Source organism: Vanessa cardui, chromosome 13 (assembly GCF_905220365.1).
Source record: "Vanessa cardui chromosome 13, ilVanCard2.1, whole genome shotgun sequence".
In the NCBI taxonomy this organism is placed as follows: Eukaryota; Metazoa; Arthropoda; class Insecta; order Lepidoptera; family Nymphalidae; genus Vanessa; species Vanessa cardui.
Window position 1 is genome coordinate 785391 of NC_061135.1, and position 20902 is coordinate 806292.

The 20902-nt window shown below is 33.4% G+C and overlaps 1 long non-coding RNA gene across 1 annotated transcript; it reads left to right on the forward strand.

Annotated features, from left to right (window-relative positions):
* Nucleotides 1-13862: 13862 nt before the first annotated feature.
* Nucleotides 13863-15092, forward strand: LOC124534749. Its single transcript, XR_006966753.1, has 2 exons — nt 13863-14586; nt 14669-15092. It is a non-coding gene; the product is annotated as an uncharacterized LOC124534749 (long non-coding RNA).
* The last annotated feature ends 5810 nt before the right edge of the window (nt 15093-20902 follow it).

Sequence of the window (20902 nt, forward strand, 5' to 3'; positions counted from 1 at the left end):
CGGAACACCACAGTGTTATAACTCACCGTATGATGCCTGAAAATACTAGAGTTAAAGTACATACATACATAGAGACTTGCACGAAGTCCTACTTCATTTTATCAAATTAAATAAGAACTATTATAAATACCTTCATGAGTTTTGCTTAATAAAAATAATAATAAAACATGAATAAAATTATCTCAATGGAAAAATAATGTACAACATATTTTCTAATCTCTAATCTTAAATTTATGTTTGGCTTATTCTCGAAATACTTTAGGCTATTGAAACGAAAGTCGGTTAATTAATTACAAGAATGTAAGTTTTTTTTTTTAAAACCCTTTGGTTATATCTTTATAACAATGAATTGCTTTTGGCGCTCAATAAACTATACGCTGCTATTGAAACGTCTAAATATAAAAATATTTTGCCAGAGGTCTGTATTAACCATAATGATATTAAAAAAAAACATTTTTTGCCTCGCACAACCACTCTGTGGAACGAGCTTTCACCGGCGGTTTTTCCGAACCAATACCTTCAAGAAAAGAGCGTACTCCTACCTCAAAGGCCGGCAATGCACCTTCAAGCCCCCTCGTATTGCAGATGTCCATGGGCGGTGGTAATCACTTTCCATCAGATGACCCTCCTGCTCGCTTGCCCCCCATAACATAAAAAAGCATTATAAACTTATAAATACACAACAAGACAATGAGCGCGATATTACCGATTAACCGAAAGATGGATGTAAGTGAGACGCAAGTTTAATCTGATATTTTACTGACTTTAGTTGCGCTCTTAACATAAATAATATTATAATCTGTATTTCCAGCAGTACGTACTACATACCATCACGCATCCACCGATCGTCAATTTCGCAGTATAGGAAAGAAAAGAGAAATAAAATACTAGTACGACTCCTAGCGGTTATTGCGAGCACGTTGTGGATTTGACGTGTCAGCGATGTTACGTCGATTTTGTAATGTTCAAAGTGAAATAAATCGTGTAAAATATTTTGCATCTTTTAATTCAATAATGTTATAATTTTAACTTCTATTGAATTCACTTATGACTTTTCGAAATAAATTGAAAATAAAAATATAACATTCAGAGATAAATTAATAGGAGATATACGACTAAAATAAAACCAAAATATACTTTAGTCAAACAGCCTTTTATAACCACTTTTGAATCGTAGAACCGAAAGAGTCTTCTTTTCAACATTTACAAATACAGTCATGTTAGTTAATAACGATTATATATACATTTAATATATCCTGCCTTGAAGTCGGCAAGTATTAATTCTACGATTATTTATCGTCTATATAATCTTGTATTGAATAACATGCCTTCTTTACTAATGTTCTTTACTAATGATTTCAGTCACAGTATCTAGTCTCAATAGAGTGGTAATGTAGAATTATTATAGAGCATAAGCATAATACGTGCAGAGTGCACATTCTATTCTCACTCTTTCGAAGTCTCATAAGAGCAATCCAAATCGAACGGAGAGAGTTTAGGTACTCAAAAGTCTCCACAGTCTCCTTAACTTCGTGTTACAAAGATGTTTTCTAAATACAGGTAACCTGAAGAGTCGAGATGGCTCAGTGGTAAGAACGCGTGAATCTTAACCGATGATTGCGGGTTCAATCCCAGGCAAGCACCGCTGATTCAAGTGCTTAATTTGTCTTTATAATTCATCTCGTGCTCAGCGGTGAAGGAAAACATCGTGAGGAAACCTTCATATCACAAATTTCATAGAAATTCCGCCACATGTGCATTCCACCAACCCGCATTGGAACAGCGTGGTGGAATATGTTCTAAACCTTCTCCTCAAAGGGAGAGGAGGCCTTCAGCCCAGCAGTGGCAATTTACAGGCTGTTGTTGTTGTTGAACACAAACTACAACTAAAACAATCTAGGAATCTGAAATTCCATACAGATTGATTGACAAGAATTTAGAAAAAGTAACAGATAACAAAGAAAATACTATCTAAAATTGCAATCAAAAATGTTTATCGACTCATTAAACTACGAAACTCTATTATATTCTTTTACAGATAAACTTCAATACACAGTTTTATTATGTACTAGTTTAAAGAGTGATTGAATATCACAACGAGTATCTTAATTCTCATGCTAATTTATACAGCGCTATATCTTCTGACAGTCTCATTTATGTGGTGGCACATTTTCCAGTCATAAAAAATAACCTTACAACAGGAAGACACAATAGCCTCAGCCAATAAGTGTAGCGATTATTAGAGAAAATTAAGAAAAAAAATGTGCTCTTGGCAGAATTCCCAACAACCTTAATTGAGTCGACTAGGTCAGAACCTTGGCCCAAGCCAAGTATTGGAAAGCAACAACTCAGCAATTTTTTTCAAACAATTGGTTGCATCTTCAATAAAATATATGTATATTCTTTGAATGTGTAGCACATTTAAATATGAATATTTTAAAACCATTTTAAATATTTTGTTCGATGGCGAACTGGTTATTTTTTGTCAAAAGCATTAAATACTTTCAACGTAACGTCATCAAGGCACAAAAGATTGGGTCGTTGCCTGTCTGATGGATAATTAAAAAATAATTTTGGTAAATCAAAAAACGAGGACGAACGTCGGACTTTTATGTAATATATTACGTTTTATAATACTCAACCGGATTGTTTTATCTGCTAGCTTTAATTAATAATCTTGTTTGACTTATCTTACCTTAATATTCTTTAAAATATTTTAAAAACAAATATTTTGACTCTTTGCTTATTTTACAAGTAAAGATTCAACTCTGTTTAAAAAAGGAACGCAGTTATCAATTCGAATAAAAATTGTTTTTCTTAATTGTCTCGTATCATATAAAACTAACATATAAATTATTATCTTACACGCGTCTCTAAACCATTCATAAAATTATAGCATATCATATCGTTTCAGAAAAAGAAAAATCGTTAATGTATTATATAAATTTGGAAAAACTTTTAACATTAAAATGATCAAAATAGAAAACTACCGAAACGCGCCGATACAAAAACCTTCACATCTTGGGACTCAATTGATTAGTGCTAAAAAATATGTAGTTAATACTATCGACAAATAAATTTAGTATTTGAACAAAGTTAACAGTGCTTGAGTCGAGATGGCCCAGTGGTTAGAACGCGTTCATGTTAACCGATGATTTCGGGTTCAAACCCAGGCGAGCACCGCTGATTCATGTGCTTAATTTGTATGTATAATTCATCTCGTGCTCGGCGGTGAAGGAAAACATCGTGAGGAAACCTGCATGTGTCTAATTTAATTGAAATTCTGTCACATGTGTATTCCACCAACCCGCATTGGAACAGCGTGGTGGAATATGTTCCAAAAACCTTCTCCTCAAAGGGAGAGGAGGCCTTTAGCCCATCAGTGGGAATTTACAGGCTGTTGTTGTTGTATGGTATACATAGTGAAGTACATCACTATATCGTTACTATTTTAATATGCGAATATATCGCGAAATTTCAAGGTCTACGAAGGTATTACGTAAACGTACTAAAGGATTAGGGATGGCTTAAGAAGCCGTGTACGAAATTAGTCATACAAACCGTTGAACAATACGAATTATGGTTCAAGAGACATACGTTTGGGAATCATCTAGTAAGGATGTTCTAGGATCAGAAATCTATATGGAAAATGTATACGAAGCGATAGATTTGAGGTCTTAGATACGGATCTAATTTGTCCTTGAGTTATTGAGATATTGACTTTATAACGATGATTGATAGACAGCGTCTGAGGAAAATCCAGTGAAAGATAACCAGAGCCTTAATAACCTTACATGAAATGTCAAGCACTAAATTTTACAATAGAAATCGACAAATTGACAATGACGACCTCCGTGGTCGAATAGTGTGTATACTGGTTTATATGGGTACGCCATTTCGAGATCCCGGGTTGGATTCCCGACCGAATCGATGTAGAATAAGCTTATTAATTTTCTGTTTTGCCTTGGGTCTGAGTGTTTGTGCAACCACAGTTACTTCTGATTTTCCATAACACAAACCCTTTAGCTAATTACAATGGGATCAGAGTAATGTATGTGATGTTGACAAATATTTACTATTATAAATGTAATAAATATATAAAAATAATAAATTTTTCTGGAAGTGTATATATTTCTATAGGGGTGAATGTATAGACAGAAGAATAACCGACTCTCTGTTCTCGTTAATATCACAGCAGTATATCATATCATATAATAAAATTCTGCAGACATTTTTAACTTTGCCGTCTCGTAAATTCAAATCGTTTATAAAAAATACTTTGGTAAAAAAGGCGTATTACTCGATACAAGATTTTGTAGATGATAAAAAAGCGTGGAATTAATGCCTGTTGACTTCCACGCATGATATATTAATTTAAAAATTGTATTAACTAAAAAAGACTGTATTTTTTAAATGTTGAAAAAGAGTAACTACTGAGTTTCTTGCCGGTTCTTCTCGGTAGAATCAACTTTTCGAACCGGTGGTAGCTTCACTTAATTGTTAATTGACGATTCAAAAGTGCTTGTAAAGCCCACTTGAATAAAGTTTATTTTGATTTTGATTCAATTTTACATCCAAGATTCGCCAATTAAAGTTTCAAGTCTATAACAATACGTCTACAAAAATTATGATGGCTTATTAAATGATATGATTAAAACGATACACAAAATGGATAAGAAAATAGCGGAAATTACTTACTTGAGCTTGTTTTTTTATTACAGTAAGCAACATGAGATTTAATAGAGATTATGTGCCATAACACATTAGCGCGGAATGTCACGCGCGAACTGCCACATATAGTCGAGCAGGGTAACCATAACATAATATAAAACAAAGTCACCGCAGTTTTCTTGGTGGTATGGCTTTGTGCAAGCCCATCTGGGTAGGTACCACCTACTCATCAATTATTCTGCCGCCAAATAACAGTACTCAGTATTTTTGTGTTCCGGTTTGAAGGGTGAGTGAGCTAGAGCACAGGCACAAAGCACATAACATATTAGTTCCCAAGGTTGGTGGCACATTGACGATAATAGTTAATATTTCTTACAGCGTCATTGTCTATGGGTGATGGTGGCCCATATGCTCGTCCGCCAACTTATACCCTAAAAAAAGACAAAAAAGTCTCTTGCAATGTATGCTTAGATCTTTAAAATTACGCAACAAATTTTGATTTAGTATTTTTTTCATAGATAGAGTGATTCGAGAAAAAGGTTTTTGTATATTATACATGGAAAATATAGTAAAGGGTCACTGATAATTTTAGAAGTTTCTTATATGATGTCGTTAATAAACAAATTCTGTAGTATAGTTAGTATTGCACTCGTGTGGGCTTCACACGAGGGTTGGGTCGCTAGTAAACGTAAATTAAACCTGGGTTTGAATTCGTTATCATCGTTTAATATTCATCTAAAACATCTTGGTTTTTTAACCCTATTACGAGATCTCTACGGAGATAGGCTACAAAATAACCCGTAATAAAGATAATCATTGTCGTATCGCTTAGATGTAAAAAAAGTACCTTTATAATGAGTTTTAAAAGCCGAGATGACTCGTCTTAAACTACGCTATCCTCGTGGTCATTATCTCAAGTAATTAGTGTATTGTAATATGTTTATTGTTTCTGTAGCTGAGATGGCCCAGTGGTTAGAAAACGTGCATCTTAACCGATGATTGCGGGTTCAAACCCAGACAAGCATCACTATATATATATGTGATAAATTTGTGTTTATAATTCATCTCGTGCTCAGCGGTGAAGGAAAACATCGTGAAGAAACCAGCATTCGCTAATCTCATCGAAATTCTGCCACATATGCATTCAACCAACCCCCATTGGAACAGCATGGTGGAATATGTTTAAAACCCCCTTAATGGAAGAGGAGGCCTTATCCCAGCAGTACGAAATTTACAGGCTTTTGCTTTTTTATTGTTACCATAAGCTGTCCATTAAATATAATACAGCTTTTATAAAATAAAATCTTATTATTATTAATGTGTTAATTGATAAACGAATGATTAAAGCGTGTTGGATAAATATATCTTGTTTGTTTATAAAAAATATTTCCTTAATTTAATTTGCAGAAGAAAAAATAGACTCAGGCTTAAAAAAAATCTATGTCTATCGTCAGTTCTTCTTTCGATAGAAAAAAAAGACTCAGTAGGTTATTGGTATTTTAATTGTATAAGTCTATGTCTTCATTCACATCCTGAAATAGAATTTTACAGATATCATCTTCTAAGTCCTAGACATATTTGAGCCTAGAAGTGTGACATGTAATTTATAAGCTGCTATAGTACGACACAACTTAGATGTAGCATCGGTATGTTCAATAAAACCGATAACCAATAGAAATAGCTCTCTATCGCGCCATTTGACGCTATTCGTCGCTATAGATTTTTACATCAGTTCGCAAGAAAGCAAGTGCATATAAATCGACGTATCAAATTGATGAATAGATTAGGTCATGTGATATTACAAGTTATTACGTTTGCGTAAAGATCATATTCACAGAAGAAATTAATATTGATAATTTGAGATAGCGTACTTAATTCGGATGTTATGAGTTTTACGAATTTTGCCGATGCTACATCTAAGTTGTGTCGTACTATACATAAAACAGCAATTTTGTACAACAATGACGACTGTAATAGTTGTGTCAAGTATATATTTTATGTATGTGTGTGTGTGTGTGTGTTAGCTGTGTTTGTTTGCGTGACAACATAAAATTATTATCCATTAATTATTTTATATAACATCATAAAATTTATTACTGGAAAATTTAAAAAAAGTATGCTATTTCATTTTATCTGTTAACGAAGTATTATTCTATTTAATGAATGAATGTTATAATTGTGAAGCGTTTTCCAACATTTATATAAGCTCAGTTTAAAGAGTTTTATAATTAATGCAGAGTCATTAAAAATTAAAAAAATATATTATTTTTATATTCATTCAATTTTAATCCGTTTCGTGCTAAAATATGTAAAAAGGATGGAATTAAAAATACATTGTGTAATTTATAAGTCACTGCGTTCAAAAATTTTGGCCTTTTTATGATGAATGTCTACCTAACTTAATGGTATACTTTTTGATTTGAATGTCACCTTAAATCTTAAGCGCCATCTTTGTTTAAATATGAATGCAATTATATTATATTCTACCGTAAAATATCAACATTAAGTACTGTTGTTTTTTAGCGTAAACACATGTTGACTTTCAGGCAAGATATATCCTATATTACATACATGTATGATTTTATTTGAACCGAAATGGCCAAGTGGTTAGAACACGTGCATCTTAACCGATGATTTCGGGTTCAAACCCAGGCGAGTACCACTATATATGTATATGTGCTTAATTTGTGTTTATAATTCATCTCGTGCTCGGCGATGAAAGAAAACATCGTGAGGAAACCTGCATGTGTCTAATTTCATTGAAATTCTGCCACATGTGCATTCCACCAACCTGCATTGGAACAGCGTGGTGGAATATGTTCCAAGCCCTCTCGTTAATGGGAGAGCAGGCCATTAGCCCAGCAGTGGGAAATTTACAGGCTGTTTCTGTGTTACTTTACTTTTACTTTATATAATTTTAGTTAACTAACATGACTTTGTATTTTTAAGTCTTGAAGTAGAGAAAGAGGAACTACTGAGTGTATTGTCAATTAATCTAAATAAATAATAATGAACCGTTAGCTATTACTAAATTTTCTATAGTAGCAATGAGTTATTCAATACTAATGTTTGATTCATTAATATTACAGTTTCAGTAAATAAAAATCCTTACAGTTTATCACGTGATCAGCTGCTATCTACCAATTACATTTGAGATTAAAGGATAAGTCCTAGAGCAGTGTTGCCAATGTGTAGGGAATTCCCCAAAATGCGGGGAATCGCAAGTCGATCGGGGACTGGTGTGGGGATTGTCACTGTGCGGGGAAAACGAGTGGAATTAAATATTATACCAAAACGAACGGTAACTGATACTTTAGCCGATGTTTTGTTTGTACGAAAATTTAAATTGTGGTCGATTATTAGTAAGCATGTTAGCAAATACTTTGTCTATAGGGCACTTAGTTTGTGTATAGTAAATGACTACTAAAAAAAAGGAAAACACTTTTTTTCCTTTATTTCTGTGTAGGGAATTTGTGGGAAATTCTGTCATTTCTTTCCCCGACTTTGGGGAATTTCGCTTAGATTTTTGGAGAATTAGGTGAATAGGCATTGGCAACCCTGTCCTAGAGGTTTATCTGTTTCTAAAACATTTTCATCGCTTTATTTAACGCTATAACAATATTTTTATTATGACCTTCCTTTAATCATTCTTGCTCTCAAACCAGAGCACATAATTTCCCAGGATTGCTGTTTAGAGGTAGAATATCTGGTGAGTGGTTTGTTACCCAGACATGGCGTGTATATAGCCTAATAATTATTTCAAAGAGTAAAACGGAAATAATTTTTCACATTTAAAGTTTAATGCGAGGTAATTAGAACGTAAATTTTAAAGCAAAGACCTCGAGCGCTTAGAACTGGACGTCTAACTGTGATTAATCTCTCGGGAACGGTTCTGGACAAGCTTAATCATTGTAAAGAGAGAAATTTTAAGTTGTGTAATGAGTTGTAATTATTACGCTGCATAACTAACAGCCTCGCTGGTCTAGTGGTCAGTCGGTTGGATATCCAGAGGTGTTTTGATCGAATCCATGCTATCCACCATGTTTACAAAATTATTGGGTCACCATTGCCGTAGACATCGGTCCTTTCAGAAATATTAATCATTCCTCAGATCAATATTGCTTCACAGAAACTAATGTATTTTATGCTTGTGATTTATGTGCCACAACACAAAGAGTTACACTGGCTCACTCATCATTCAAACTTGACCCCAATAATGCTTGTTGTAGGCTGGACCTGCAAGAATTCTACCATAAGTAGTGAAATAAATATATATTTATATAAATAAAAATACTTACAAATTTTTTTACTGTTTATAAATATAAACATCAATTTATGAACGGTTTTTTAATTGATGAGTTTGTCTTTGGTATAAGCTGACCACTGGCTAAACGAGTGTACTGGCAAACCGCTGAGCAAGACTACTTAGTTGGTGTTGAAATAAATATCATGAAAAATCTTCCAAGTGTAGGCTGATGTTTCGCAACAATTTTTTTATGCTATAGGGGGCAAACGAGCAGGAGGCTCACCTGATGGAAAGCGATCACCACCGCCCATGGACATCTGCAACACCAAGGGGGTTCGTAGGTGCGTTGCCGGCCTTTAAGGAAGGAGTATGCTCTTTTTTTGAAGGTTCAAAATGACATGATTTTTATGACATCACTTATTAACCCTCACTGTATTTTCGCAGTAGAATACCGGTAGTAGTATTTCAAACACAATTACATAAATTGTTTATGATAAAAAATCGGTTCTTATCAGTAGAATCTACTTTCCGAACCGGTGCTAGCATTATATTGATTCAACACTGTAATATAACGCTTCGTTAACGCTTCATTATTTCATTTCTATAATAAGATGTATTTTCAGGAATGAATCACGAACAAGATCTGAGTAAAATAAATAATTACCATTCGATGTAAATAATTTATCCTATAAGTTTGCTCATTAAATCACTTTTCCAACTATTACGAAGTACTTGGCCAAAACCAAAACACATTAACTTAATCGATTTGAAACGCTACCACTTGTGAAATAAAGTTTAAAACCGCTTGTATATTTGTCACTATCAAAGAGAGACATGCAAATGTCAACGAAACTTGGTCTCTAAGCCACCAATAAACATTTTACGGCCTACGTTTGGGGAATTTATGGCGCCGAATAAAATATAAGTCCTACTTGAAAACTTACTGCGCTTTGAGGAGCAAATTGAATGGCTATAAGTGTACGTTTTGATGTAGTTCGTTCTGATTGATTTATGGCAAACAATGAATGGAGATGTTCTCAATTAAAGGTCGAAAACGTAGAAAAAAGTCAATAACAATAAATGTTGGTCAAACAGGTAATCACCTTCCTTTTTTGAATTCGATTAAATATAAAAAAAAATAACAAATATCAACAATATTTCTTACGCAAATCAAAGGAGTAGAGAGCGGCGGAAAAGGGGAGGACGAAATGTCATGAGAGCGTAATTTCTTTCGCTGTCACGGCATACGAGTCTATAATTCCCCTAATCGCACCACTAGACGTGTCAATACTAAATAATCTTCTAACGTAATAATTATAAATTTCATTAAAACGTAATATGTTCATACAACTCTGATGGGTCCACGACGCCAAATTTGGAGAGGCGGCACCGAAATCTGTAGTCTATTACCTCCCGTCCTACATACACTTTATACTCATGCATCTCATTAGAATCGGCCCTCAATCACACTGTCGTAATGACTCCATACGTACGAAATTAAAGATTTTTTTTCTAAGGGCCTTCCTAGTCCACACTTACATAGTTGAGGCCTTGCACCCAGTCAAAATTATTAATATTATTACTCTTTATATAATCGAATACATCTTATTATACCAGATTAAGTACCATGCGTATTTTTTATCAAAGTATGAAAACAGTTAACAATAACGATAGAACAACATTACAGTTGTGTGCGCGGCTAGAGGGCTGCCAATAGAAACGGGGCAAAATTTGCATCATAATGTGTGCTAAATCTACCCTTGAACGGTTTATTACACTAGTATTTTGCCGCATTTTCATTCGTACCTACATAAAAAATAAACTTGAATATTTCGGTTCGAATCGGCTTTATATTGACAAAATTCTTCTACATATTAGAAAAAAATATGGAGTCCGCGTCTTGGCAAACGTAGTGTAGGATGTCCTCAGGCACGGTGGAGTGACGATTTACGGAACGCGGCAGGCAGGAACTGGATGCGAGTAGCCGGAGAAAGACCACAGTGGCGTGCACTTGGAGAGGCCTATGTTCAGCAGTGGACGGATACGGGCTGATGATGATGATGATGCTGATGACGATTAGAAAATATATTGATAGCTCAGTTGTGTGAACCAATTAAATACAACTCAGAAATGGTCTTCAAATGGTATAGAGTAATTATTATAACAATAAAAAGGTGTGTGAAAATGGTGTATTACTACTGTATGGCTTCAAAATTTCAGGAATTATTAAAACTACCAGTTCGATGTTTTTCAAAAATAAAATGTATCCTGTACAAAAATCTACTTAGTAAACTACAGAATTATGACTTTCTGTAAAAGACTACTAAAGATTATAGACTAAAGAAAAATAATTTACAGTATTATATTACAAATAGGTATATATGTTTTGAAAACCGAGTAAAGTATTCCAAATTTCTTGACCTTAATGATGTCCCTTTTGGGAGTAAATTAATTTCTATTACCCCCAAGGTATATCTTATTCAACACCTAACAAGTGCATTAACACAATCAAAATTTAGTCACGTGATAATCCCCGTTTTAAAGACGACGAAGAACATTTTATTAAATTGACCCAATAGTGCGTTATTATGATAATCAGAGGCCAAAACAGACGTCAAACGCAGAGCATCTACATGTAAATTGGACAATAATACTGAGATAAGCATAACCCTAATTTATTCCACATCAGTTCGCAACCAACAATAGAATGATGCAAGTTCTTGTTATAAAAGTAGTAAAGTAAAGTAACAGTCTGTAAATTTCCCACTGCTTGGATAAGGCCTCCTCTTCCATTAAGGAGAGGGTTTGGAACATATTCCACCACGATGTTCCAATGCGGGTTGGTGTAATGCACATGTGGCAGAATTTCGATGAAATTAGGCACGCGATACACCGCCGAGCACGAGATGAATTATAAACACAAATTAACATATACATATATAGTGGTGCTTGCCTCGGTTTGAATTCGCAATCATCGCTTAAGATCCACGCAATCTAACCACTGGGCCATGTCAACTTTTGTGATAGCATCAGCTTTATTGTTATAACATTATATTACTTCTTGATATAAAATATAAAGGGGGTAAGACAGACTTGTAAGCCTTGACCGCAAATGGCATAATCCTCTGTTTTTTGTTCACACAGTAACCTTCAGAAAGGTACCCGGACCCCTGGGAGGATGGAGTCGGATTATGTGGGCTATGATGCTCTATTTTGCTATCATACAACCTGTACCTCGCTGTTTCTTATACTCGAACATCATTAATATGTAATTAACTAGTGACCCGCCCCGGCTTCACACGGCTGCTGATACTTTTAACGTTCACGGCTTTTTTTCATTTAACTAGTTTTAATTTTTCAACCGCAAATTTACCAAAACTCAGTCAACGGATTTGACTGTCGATGTTGACCCGTTGATATGGGGACCCGTTATAGTATTTTTGAACACTTAGAATGCTTGGATACCATTGGCGAGATGACTGTAACCATGTTTATGGCGGTCTGACTGAAATGATCTTTATGACATTTTAAACGTGAGCGCGTATATTGTTGACAACAATAAGGAAACTTTGTTTGTACCGATATTATTGACTTTTTGGTTGCGTCTAATTATTTGAATACCCTGAGTGTCTCTAATTATTTGACGCTGACTGTAACTTGATTGTTTTAGTTTCCCACGATATTTTCTTTCATCACCGAGATGGTCCAGTGATACATCTTATCCGATGAGTGAGTGAGTTCAAACCCAGGCAAGGACCACTAATTTTCATGTGATTAATTTTTGTTTATGATTCATCTCGAGCTGAGCGGTGAGGAAATCTACATCTGTCCAATTTCAACGAAATTATGCCACATGTGAATCCAGCATTAGAGCAGCGTGGTGTAATATGAGGAGGTCTTAGCCCAGCAGTGGGAAATATACATGCTGATACAATGTACAGAGCAGATGTGCTTAGAACTCAGACCGGTCCTAACCACTGGGTAAATGTCACTTCTTGCAATATTTCTTCTTAATATTAAATTTCTCGACTTCACTGTGACTTTAAATATGATACATGTCTTGAAGGGAATAAGGAAAAGTTATTTATTTCGGCTGTAAATTGTAATTCCACAAGCATCTAGCCATTTCGATTTGATGGTAAAAATATCTAAGACCCCAATAAATCATACCCGGGCCCATGCTATAGTTTACAGGAGATCAGATAATACTGGAAGTGACAAGAAATATGCAGGATGATATTTTAAGCTTCATGATAACGAAAGGTTAATATTTTGTATATATATATTTTGTTAGTTAGAAATGTTATCTGAACTAAATTGGTATTGGACGATAAAATAAATATATATATTTTTTTATCCTGTACCATATGTAGGTAGATGAACAAATGATTCACCTGAGGATAAGTCACATCTGCTCATAGATATAGACGACGTAATAAAATTTAATTATTCCTTACCCCCTACATTCGCCACCTACCCTTGGGAACTAAGATGTTATATTCCTATCTATGTCATTACACTAACTCACTCTAGTGTTCTAACTGAGTATACTTCGTAGTAGGACATATACTAAATAAGTGTTACCTATCGAGACATTTTTTTGCAAAAACCCTGCCAAAAACCAAGTAAATGATTACCGTAATTAATTAATGGATGCTATGAATATAGTAATTTCTTCTAACAAATAAATACTTCAAAATTATATGAGTGTTCACTAATTTCCATTGAGGCGAGATGGTCCCGCGGTTAGAGGGCGTGTATCATAACTCATGATTGCGCGTTCAAACCCAGGCAAGCACGGCTGAATATTCATGTGCTTGAATGTGTTGTGTTTATAAGTCATTTCGTCCTCGGAAACAAAACTCGTGAAGGAAAACATCGTAAGGAAATCTGCATGTGTCAAATTTCATAAAAATTCTGCCACATGTGTATTCCACCAACCTGGGCCCTGATTCTGTATGCCACAATTCGTAACGAGTCAAAATGAGTGACGTAATAACAAACTAAGAAACGCAAACGCGTTTTCTTAACACGCCGAGTTATGTTTTCTTAAAATGGTATTCTGTATGCCATAAGAGAATTTGTCTATGCTTTTTCGAGAGATTTCACAAAGTACATTCCAATTCATTTCCGTTATCTTAACAAAATTTTACCGATTTTTTTCTACGTAAATTTATTGATTTTTATTTATCTAAAGACAAATATTTTAGCATAAAATACTACCAAAACTTTTATATTTATAAATGCTATCGACAAAAACGTAATTTACTCGAATTAATACAAATATTTAAAAAATTAAAGCAATAACATTTTTTTAAGTAAGTTGTTCGGAACGTATTGAAAAGAAGACAGACGTCATTGTTAACGATAATTGACAAATTAAACGTAAACATGTCATAATAATTATATTTATTTACTAAAAGAAATGGTTTCTTAATCCTTCATGAAATTCGTCATAGCAAACGATCGAATTGATCGGAGCAATAAGATATTGACATAAAATGGATGGACAGTCGATTCGAGGCACATCTTTCACTTTTCGACTTTACGTTAACGTATTGAATATTATTAATTAGTTTTCCACATTATACTGAAATACGAACTTAAAATATTTCAGTATATTGTTTAAAGGTAGCACTATAGCAGCAGAAACATAGTTATCTATAAAGGTAAGAGATATTTTACCTAGAATTCAATTTATTGAAGTACCTATCTTAAATCTAACCTTAATATAAAGCACATTTCTTTCAGATACTAAACACTATTTTTTCTGAATAAGGACTGTAATCAAAGGATTTGGCAGTGCCTACTAAGCTTTCCTTGGACACACTAACATTAGATGATGAGTTGAAGAAGGGAAGAACAACTACAGAATACTTAAGTGTCCAAAGCCAACCTTACACATACCTTGGTATGAAATCAACTGAGAATGAGAATAAAATGGAAGCAATTTTAAATTAAGCATTTTTTAAATAATTATGCAACTTCTAAAGAACTGAAAGATTGCCTTGTAATGTAAAAAATATCACAAGTATTGTTTATGATATATTAGGTACCAAATCATTTCAAAAAAGGATATTAGATGCTTATATCAGATTGGAAATCAATTAGTTTTATGAATGTTATTATTATGCAAAATTGCTTTAGCAAATAAATATATTTAAAGTCGAATATATTTTTTCTTATTGTTTCATTAATATGTTTTAAATATTTATCTTATACATAGGTAAAATAAAAGTAATAACTTATTGGAATTATTTTATTACTTCTCAATATGTTAATAATTAGATAAATAGGTAATGTGAAATTGGAATTAATCAATACAGTTACAAATTTTAAAACAGAAACTTAATTAGTATTTTATTAAGCAAAGAAAATCATAAAATATGTACAACACAAATATATTGAAATTTATAAAATGACATAGTGTAACATATAGGAATGCTTTATTTTCAAATTTAGCATAATGTTTCTATCAAAATATTATTTATCTGATAATAGTTAGACCATAAAAAATAAATAATCTTATTAGAAATACAGAATTATAAAATATATTATTAAAAATCATATTTATCTAGCACAGTGAGCTAGCAAATTATTAGTTTAACTAAATTACTAACTAAAGGAAAAGACTATATAACACAATCCTTATTATTTCATAATATTTGAACGGGCTGATTTTACATAAATTTAAATTTATGGATTATTTAAAATATTTCTATAGTTACTTCAAATAAATAATTTACACTATTTCAATTTATATATATTAAATTATGTATACATTTAAAATATTCTTCTCATTTTAAACATTTAAAAAGGCAATTATAATTGTTTGAAAAATAATAACATTTTGAGTCTTAATATAACACAATTTTATCTTAATATCTTATAAACATTAATTTTTGTTTGAGGATATATTTAGTTTTATTATGATAGAACTTTAGTGGCTAAGTAAACACAGATATTTTTTTAGTAAAACTAGTCACCTTTTTATGAGTTTAATGTTAAAATATTTATTTACTTTCACACACTTGTTTCAAAGTTTCTGGTATTCCTTTTTTCTGTCGATCACCACCATCTCTTATAAAAATAGTTTAAGTTTAACACATTGCCCGTTCTTGACGTAGAAAGACTTCTTTACAGTCTCATTTTAACATTCTTGTATGGATATTATATTGTTTAAGGTTCTTAATGTTTTGATATTATTCTTCTTTTAATCACTCAATTTAGATTATAAAATTATTAGCGAGCATTGTTAAATGTCGCATATTAATGCACACTTCATTTTTAAAGCGAATGTGGGATTTTTAAGTCTTTCATACTCACATACGTATGGAATTTTTTTTATTCACCTTTATGTTTTTGTAGCGTAATATGAACCAGAACACTTTTTTAATTAAATGTAACTCTAAAAACCAACAAAATAAATTAGTAATCACATTAAAAACATTATATTTATTATAATTTTTATGACAAATGACAGCCACGTTTTCAAAACACGAGGATTGAAAGCGTGTAATTTTGACATTTCAAAACGAGTTAAAGACGCCCTTTAAACAAACCTAGGTATAGTTTTTGATTTGACAGTGGCATTCGGAATACCGTTTTTAGCCAAAAACGCGTCGCGAGCTCGTTACAAGCGCGTTTGCGTTTTCGGTGGCATACAGAATCAGGGCCCAGTTGTTGTTAATTTTCATTTTTTTTCTTAATAACCCTTTGAATACATATCTACAAACAATTACAACATAATGTCCTTAAACAGTATTCAAATTGGCAATTTCAATTATGGAGTTCTAAAATTTAATTTAACTTTTCACAAAACATGCTATTTGTTTTTGAATTGCAATATTGTTAAACGTAATGGGAGTTATATTTCAGAGTGAAATTTAAGTACAATAATGCTTTGTTTAACGCCTAGGAAAAGTTTTTACACTGAGTAAAATACACTCGGAATCGATTGGATGGCTGGTGGATATTTGTATGAAGGAGGATCAGTTTTGGAATGGCATTAGGACCTTTTACACCTCCCACTACTCTCTGCCATCAAATTCACGATACGTGGTAAGTTGAATATTTTAGTTGTCAAGAATTTATCCTTAGAACAAGGACTTCAACTTTCAAGTATTCCTAGTTTACTTATCACTCTCAGTAATTTATAAAACATAAACTTGGTTAACTTTACAATCCATTGCCGCATCAATGAAACGAGTGATTTTCAATACGAGAATCAAGTCAGCAACGTATCGTGTTAAATTGCAAATGTAGTTGTATAGGACTTATACGTGGTACGGGATTAGGGTACGAGGTCGTATATGTTTTAAGGCGAGTGCTCATTGAATTTCATAAGGCGGGGATTACAAGACGCCGGTTGTTCGGAAAGTTTCGTCGATGGCTGCATCCTGTTGTTTGTGTAATAGATTTTCCCATCGTGATCGTGAGAAAGCCGATTTCGTATCCGTACAAGCTTAGAAACAATGGAATTATTGAACGAGCATTTGTTATTACTAGAGATTGTCTATTAATAATCGCCTATTTTTATTTGTTTACACTGGCATATTTTTATTCAAATATTTACTAATTAAATGTAGAATATTTTTATAATTTAACACGTAAAAGTCAGAATCTGTTCCACGACTGGATGAAGACCTTCTTTTATCTGGAGTCGGTTCCAGTTTCCAGCTTATTCCACCACACTGGTTCAAACTCGATTGAAGTCTAAATATTTGACAATCGATACTCCCCCTATTTCCCACAATGTTCTCCTTCAAGGACCAAATAAACAATTAAGACCAGTAACCACTTTGAAATAAAACGGGCAGTCTACCCGTGACCACGAACGCTGTAAAGTGCTCGAAACGTCGGAATGTCAAAAATAATTAATATATGCATTCAAATCCGTTATAAGTAGTTTTATTTCAATGTGTAATAATCGCGAAAATTTAAGACAAAAGTAACCACTTGTCTGTATTAGTTCTTATAAATCATTATCGTATCGTATATTTATTGCATAAAAATAGCGAAAATACATTAGCATATTTGGCTACGTAATACAACGGTAAGCATGAGTATAACATCTTCGCTCTGCACAAATAAGTGTAAAAACGATGTCAGGGTCGTCTTCTATTTCGCAATATCTAGTATCTCAATAATAACAGATGGAATACGACCTCGGCCAACTGGGCCCGCGCCAGCCAATTCAATAACCAACTATTCACCCATATTTAGACCGTATCGCAAGCACGCCCTTATGGAATCTCAATAGATGCCTGTCCCAGCCATTTGCAGTCCCGAATATATTTTCCTAAATATTCTAATAGTAATTCTAAAATATTGACACATCAAAATTACAATATTTTTCTTTGGTTGTAAATTGGTAAGAGGACTGGACCAATACACCTTCAACCTTGGAAACTAAGAATAAGGGATGCCTGTAGTAACACTGGTTTACGATGAGTAAACCAGTGTAACTACAGGCTTTAAACTGAAACAAAACTATACTGTTTGACGGCCTCTATGGTCGAGTGGTGTGTACACCGGTTTTCATGGGTACGCTACTCTGAGGTCCCGGGTTCGATTCCCGGCCGAGTCGATGTAGATTACCATTAGTTTTCTATGTTGTCTTGGGTCTGGGTGTTTGTGGTACCGTCGTTACTTCTGATTTCCATAACACAAGTGCTTTAGCTACTTACATTGGGATCAGAGTAATGTATGTGATGTTGTCTCATATTTATATTTATATTATACTGAACATCTTTTGGTATACAACATTAGCCAAATTGAAAGCCTGCTTGATATCTCCCGACAGACGCCGAAGAAGAATAGTGGAATACCCTCCAAACCCATTCCTCAACAACCTTGGCTATAGGGCAATATGAAAAACTCCTGAATGATATGCAACTATGATTAAACTATATATGTGTCAGGCAACTTAGTACCACTATATATACTTTGATTGGCCAGTATTTTAAAAATCCATTAATATTATAGAAAAAGGTCCGATTATCTAAATCACAATCATATTGTGACAAAATTCTACGATTTGAGTTTGAAAGAAATTAACGGTATTTGTTTGGATTTTTCAATATATTTATAATATTTGAGTGTTTTATACATTATTATTTATATGTGTATATATCAAATATTTTTTATTACATGCCCTAAAACACTTAGAAAATCCAATACTGGAGCCTTGGCAATGTAAGGTATAGTGCCAATATGTGACCACTTACCATCAAGAGGCCAATTTGCCATTCGATTTACCTATGTCTAGCCAAATAAATCTTATCTTACCAGCACAGATATTACAAGTATTTCGCATCAAATCTTTGAAAATCGTATCGTAAAAGGTCAAAGAAAGCATCTTTGGTGCATTACCGGTGAGGAAAGAATTCGACGTCGCACAACCTCGTAACGGGTTGATATTACTTTTAAATTTATCTCATATTTTATCCTCATACATGATCCAACTATTTTGATCGGCGTCGTCTTATAATATCTTTTAATATTAAACCAATAACACACCAATGCTATGTCATGATTATTTGTGAAAGAAATTTTACTAATATTATAAATAACATTCTTGGAATATTTCGGTAAAATTAATGGAAAAAAATAAAAGCAAAAATAGTTTTTTCATTCAAGAAGACGTTTCGACAAAAACTCAGTAGTTACTTCTTTTTAATAAACCTTACGTATTTCATAATATAAAGAGCTGAGAAGGCCCAGTGGTTAGAAAACATTTTAGGTTAGAAAGCATTGGAACAGCGTGGTGGAATATGTTCCAAACCTTCTCCTCAAAGGGAGAGGAGTCCTTAGTCCAGCGGTGAAAAATTGAAAGGCTGTTGATTTAATTTTTTGGATTTGATTTCATAATAGACATTAATTTATATTAAAAACTGAAAATACATATTTTTCTTGGTGGTAGGGCTTTGTGCAAGCCCGCCTGGGTAGGTACAACCCACTCGCCAGATATTCTACCGCTAAACAACAGTACGCAGTATTATCGTGTTCCGGTTTGAAGGGTGAGTGAGCCAGTGTAACAGGCACAAGGGACATAGTACCTTAGGTCCCATGGTTGGTGGCTCATTGACGATGTAAGGAATAGTTAATATTTCTTAAAGCGTTTTTCCCATGGGTGATGGTGACCACTTACCATCAGGTGGCCCATATGCTCGTCCGCCAACCTATACCATAAAAAAAAACTAGGTCGACATAAAACTGTAACCAGAAACTGCAGAGTATTTTGGAAAAAGATTTAGTGTTGTTAAAAATTAGAAGAGATTAAACATATGTCACAGGTCATTATCACAGAATCATTATTTTGGTTTTAAAGAATATTGTTTTAATTTTTCCAAAAATATTTATCAGTCTAAATCTAATTAATCCAGTCTCCTCCCTTTTATATAGAATCTTTTCTCGTATATCAACAAGTCAAACTATTAGTTGTGGAAGCGCTCTGATCCCTAACCCCCCAAACTTTGTCCTGACATATCGGGTCACCGCAACTTGCATATTTACTAAGTTCATTAACTAAGTCAAAATGAGAATGTCCTGTCGGTTTAAATCCTACTTTTTCTACCAAGCATTTTAATTTTGTATAATTTTCAGTAGATGCAAAGAAAGAGTCAGCAAGTTTGTGTCATTTAAATGAAGTCAGCAAAAATTCAATAAATTCAGAGAGTATATTTTTAGACTTTTAAACAATTAATGACGACCTCCGTGGTCGAGTGGTGTGTACACCGGTTTTCATGGGTACGTATACGTATGGGTATTTGATATGTACCAAATCACATAAAATCATTATAAATTGTGGCCTACGTGTTATTTTGATATATAACCTATGTTATAGTAAAATTTCATCCAAATCCATCCTCACTAACTTTAACATCATTACACAGTATAAAACAAAGTCGCTTAGCGCTGTCTGTCCCTATGTATTATTAGATCTTTAAAATTACGCAACGGATTTAGATGTGGTTTTTTTTA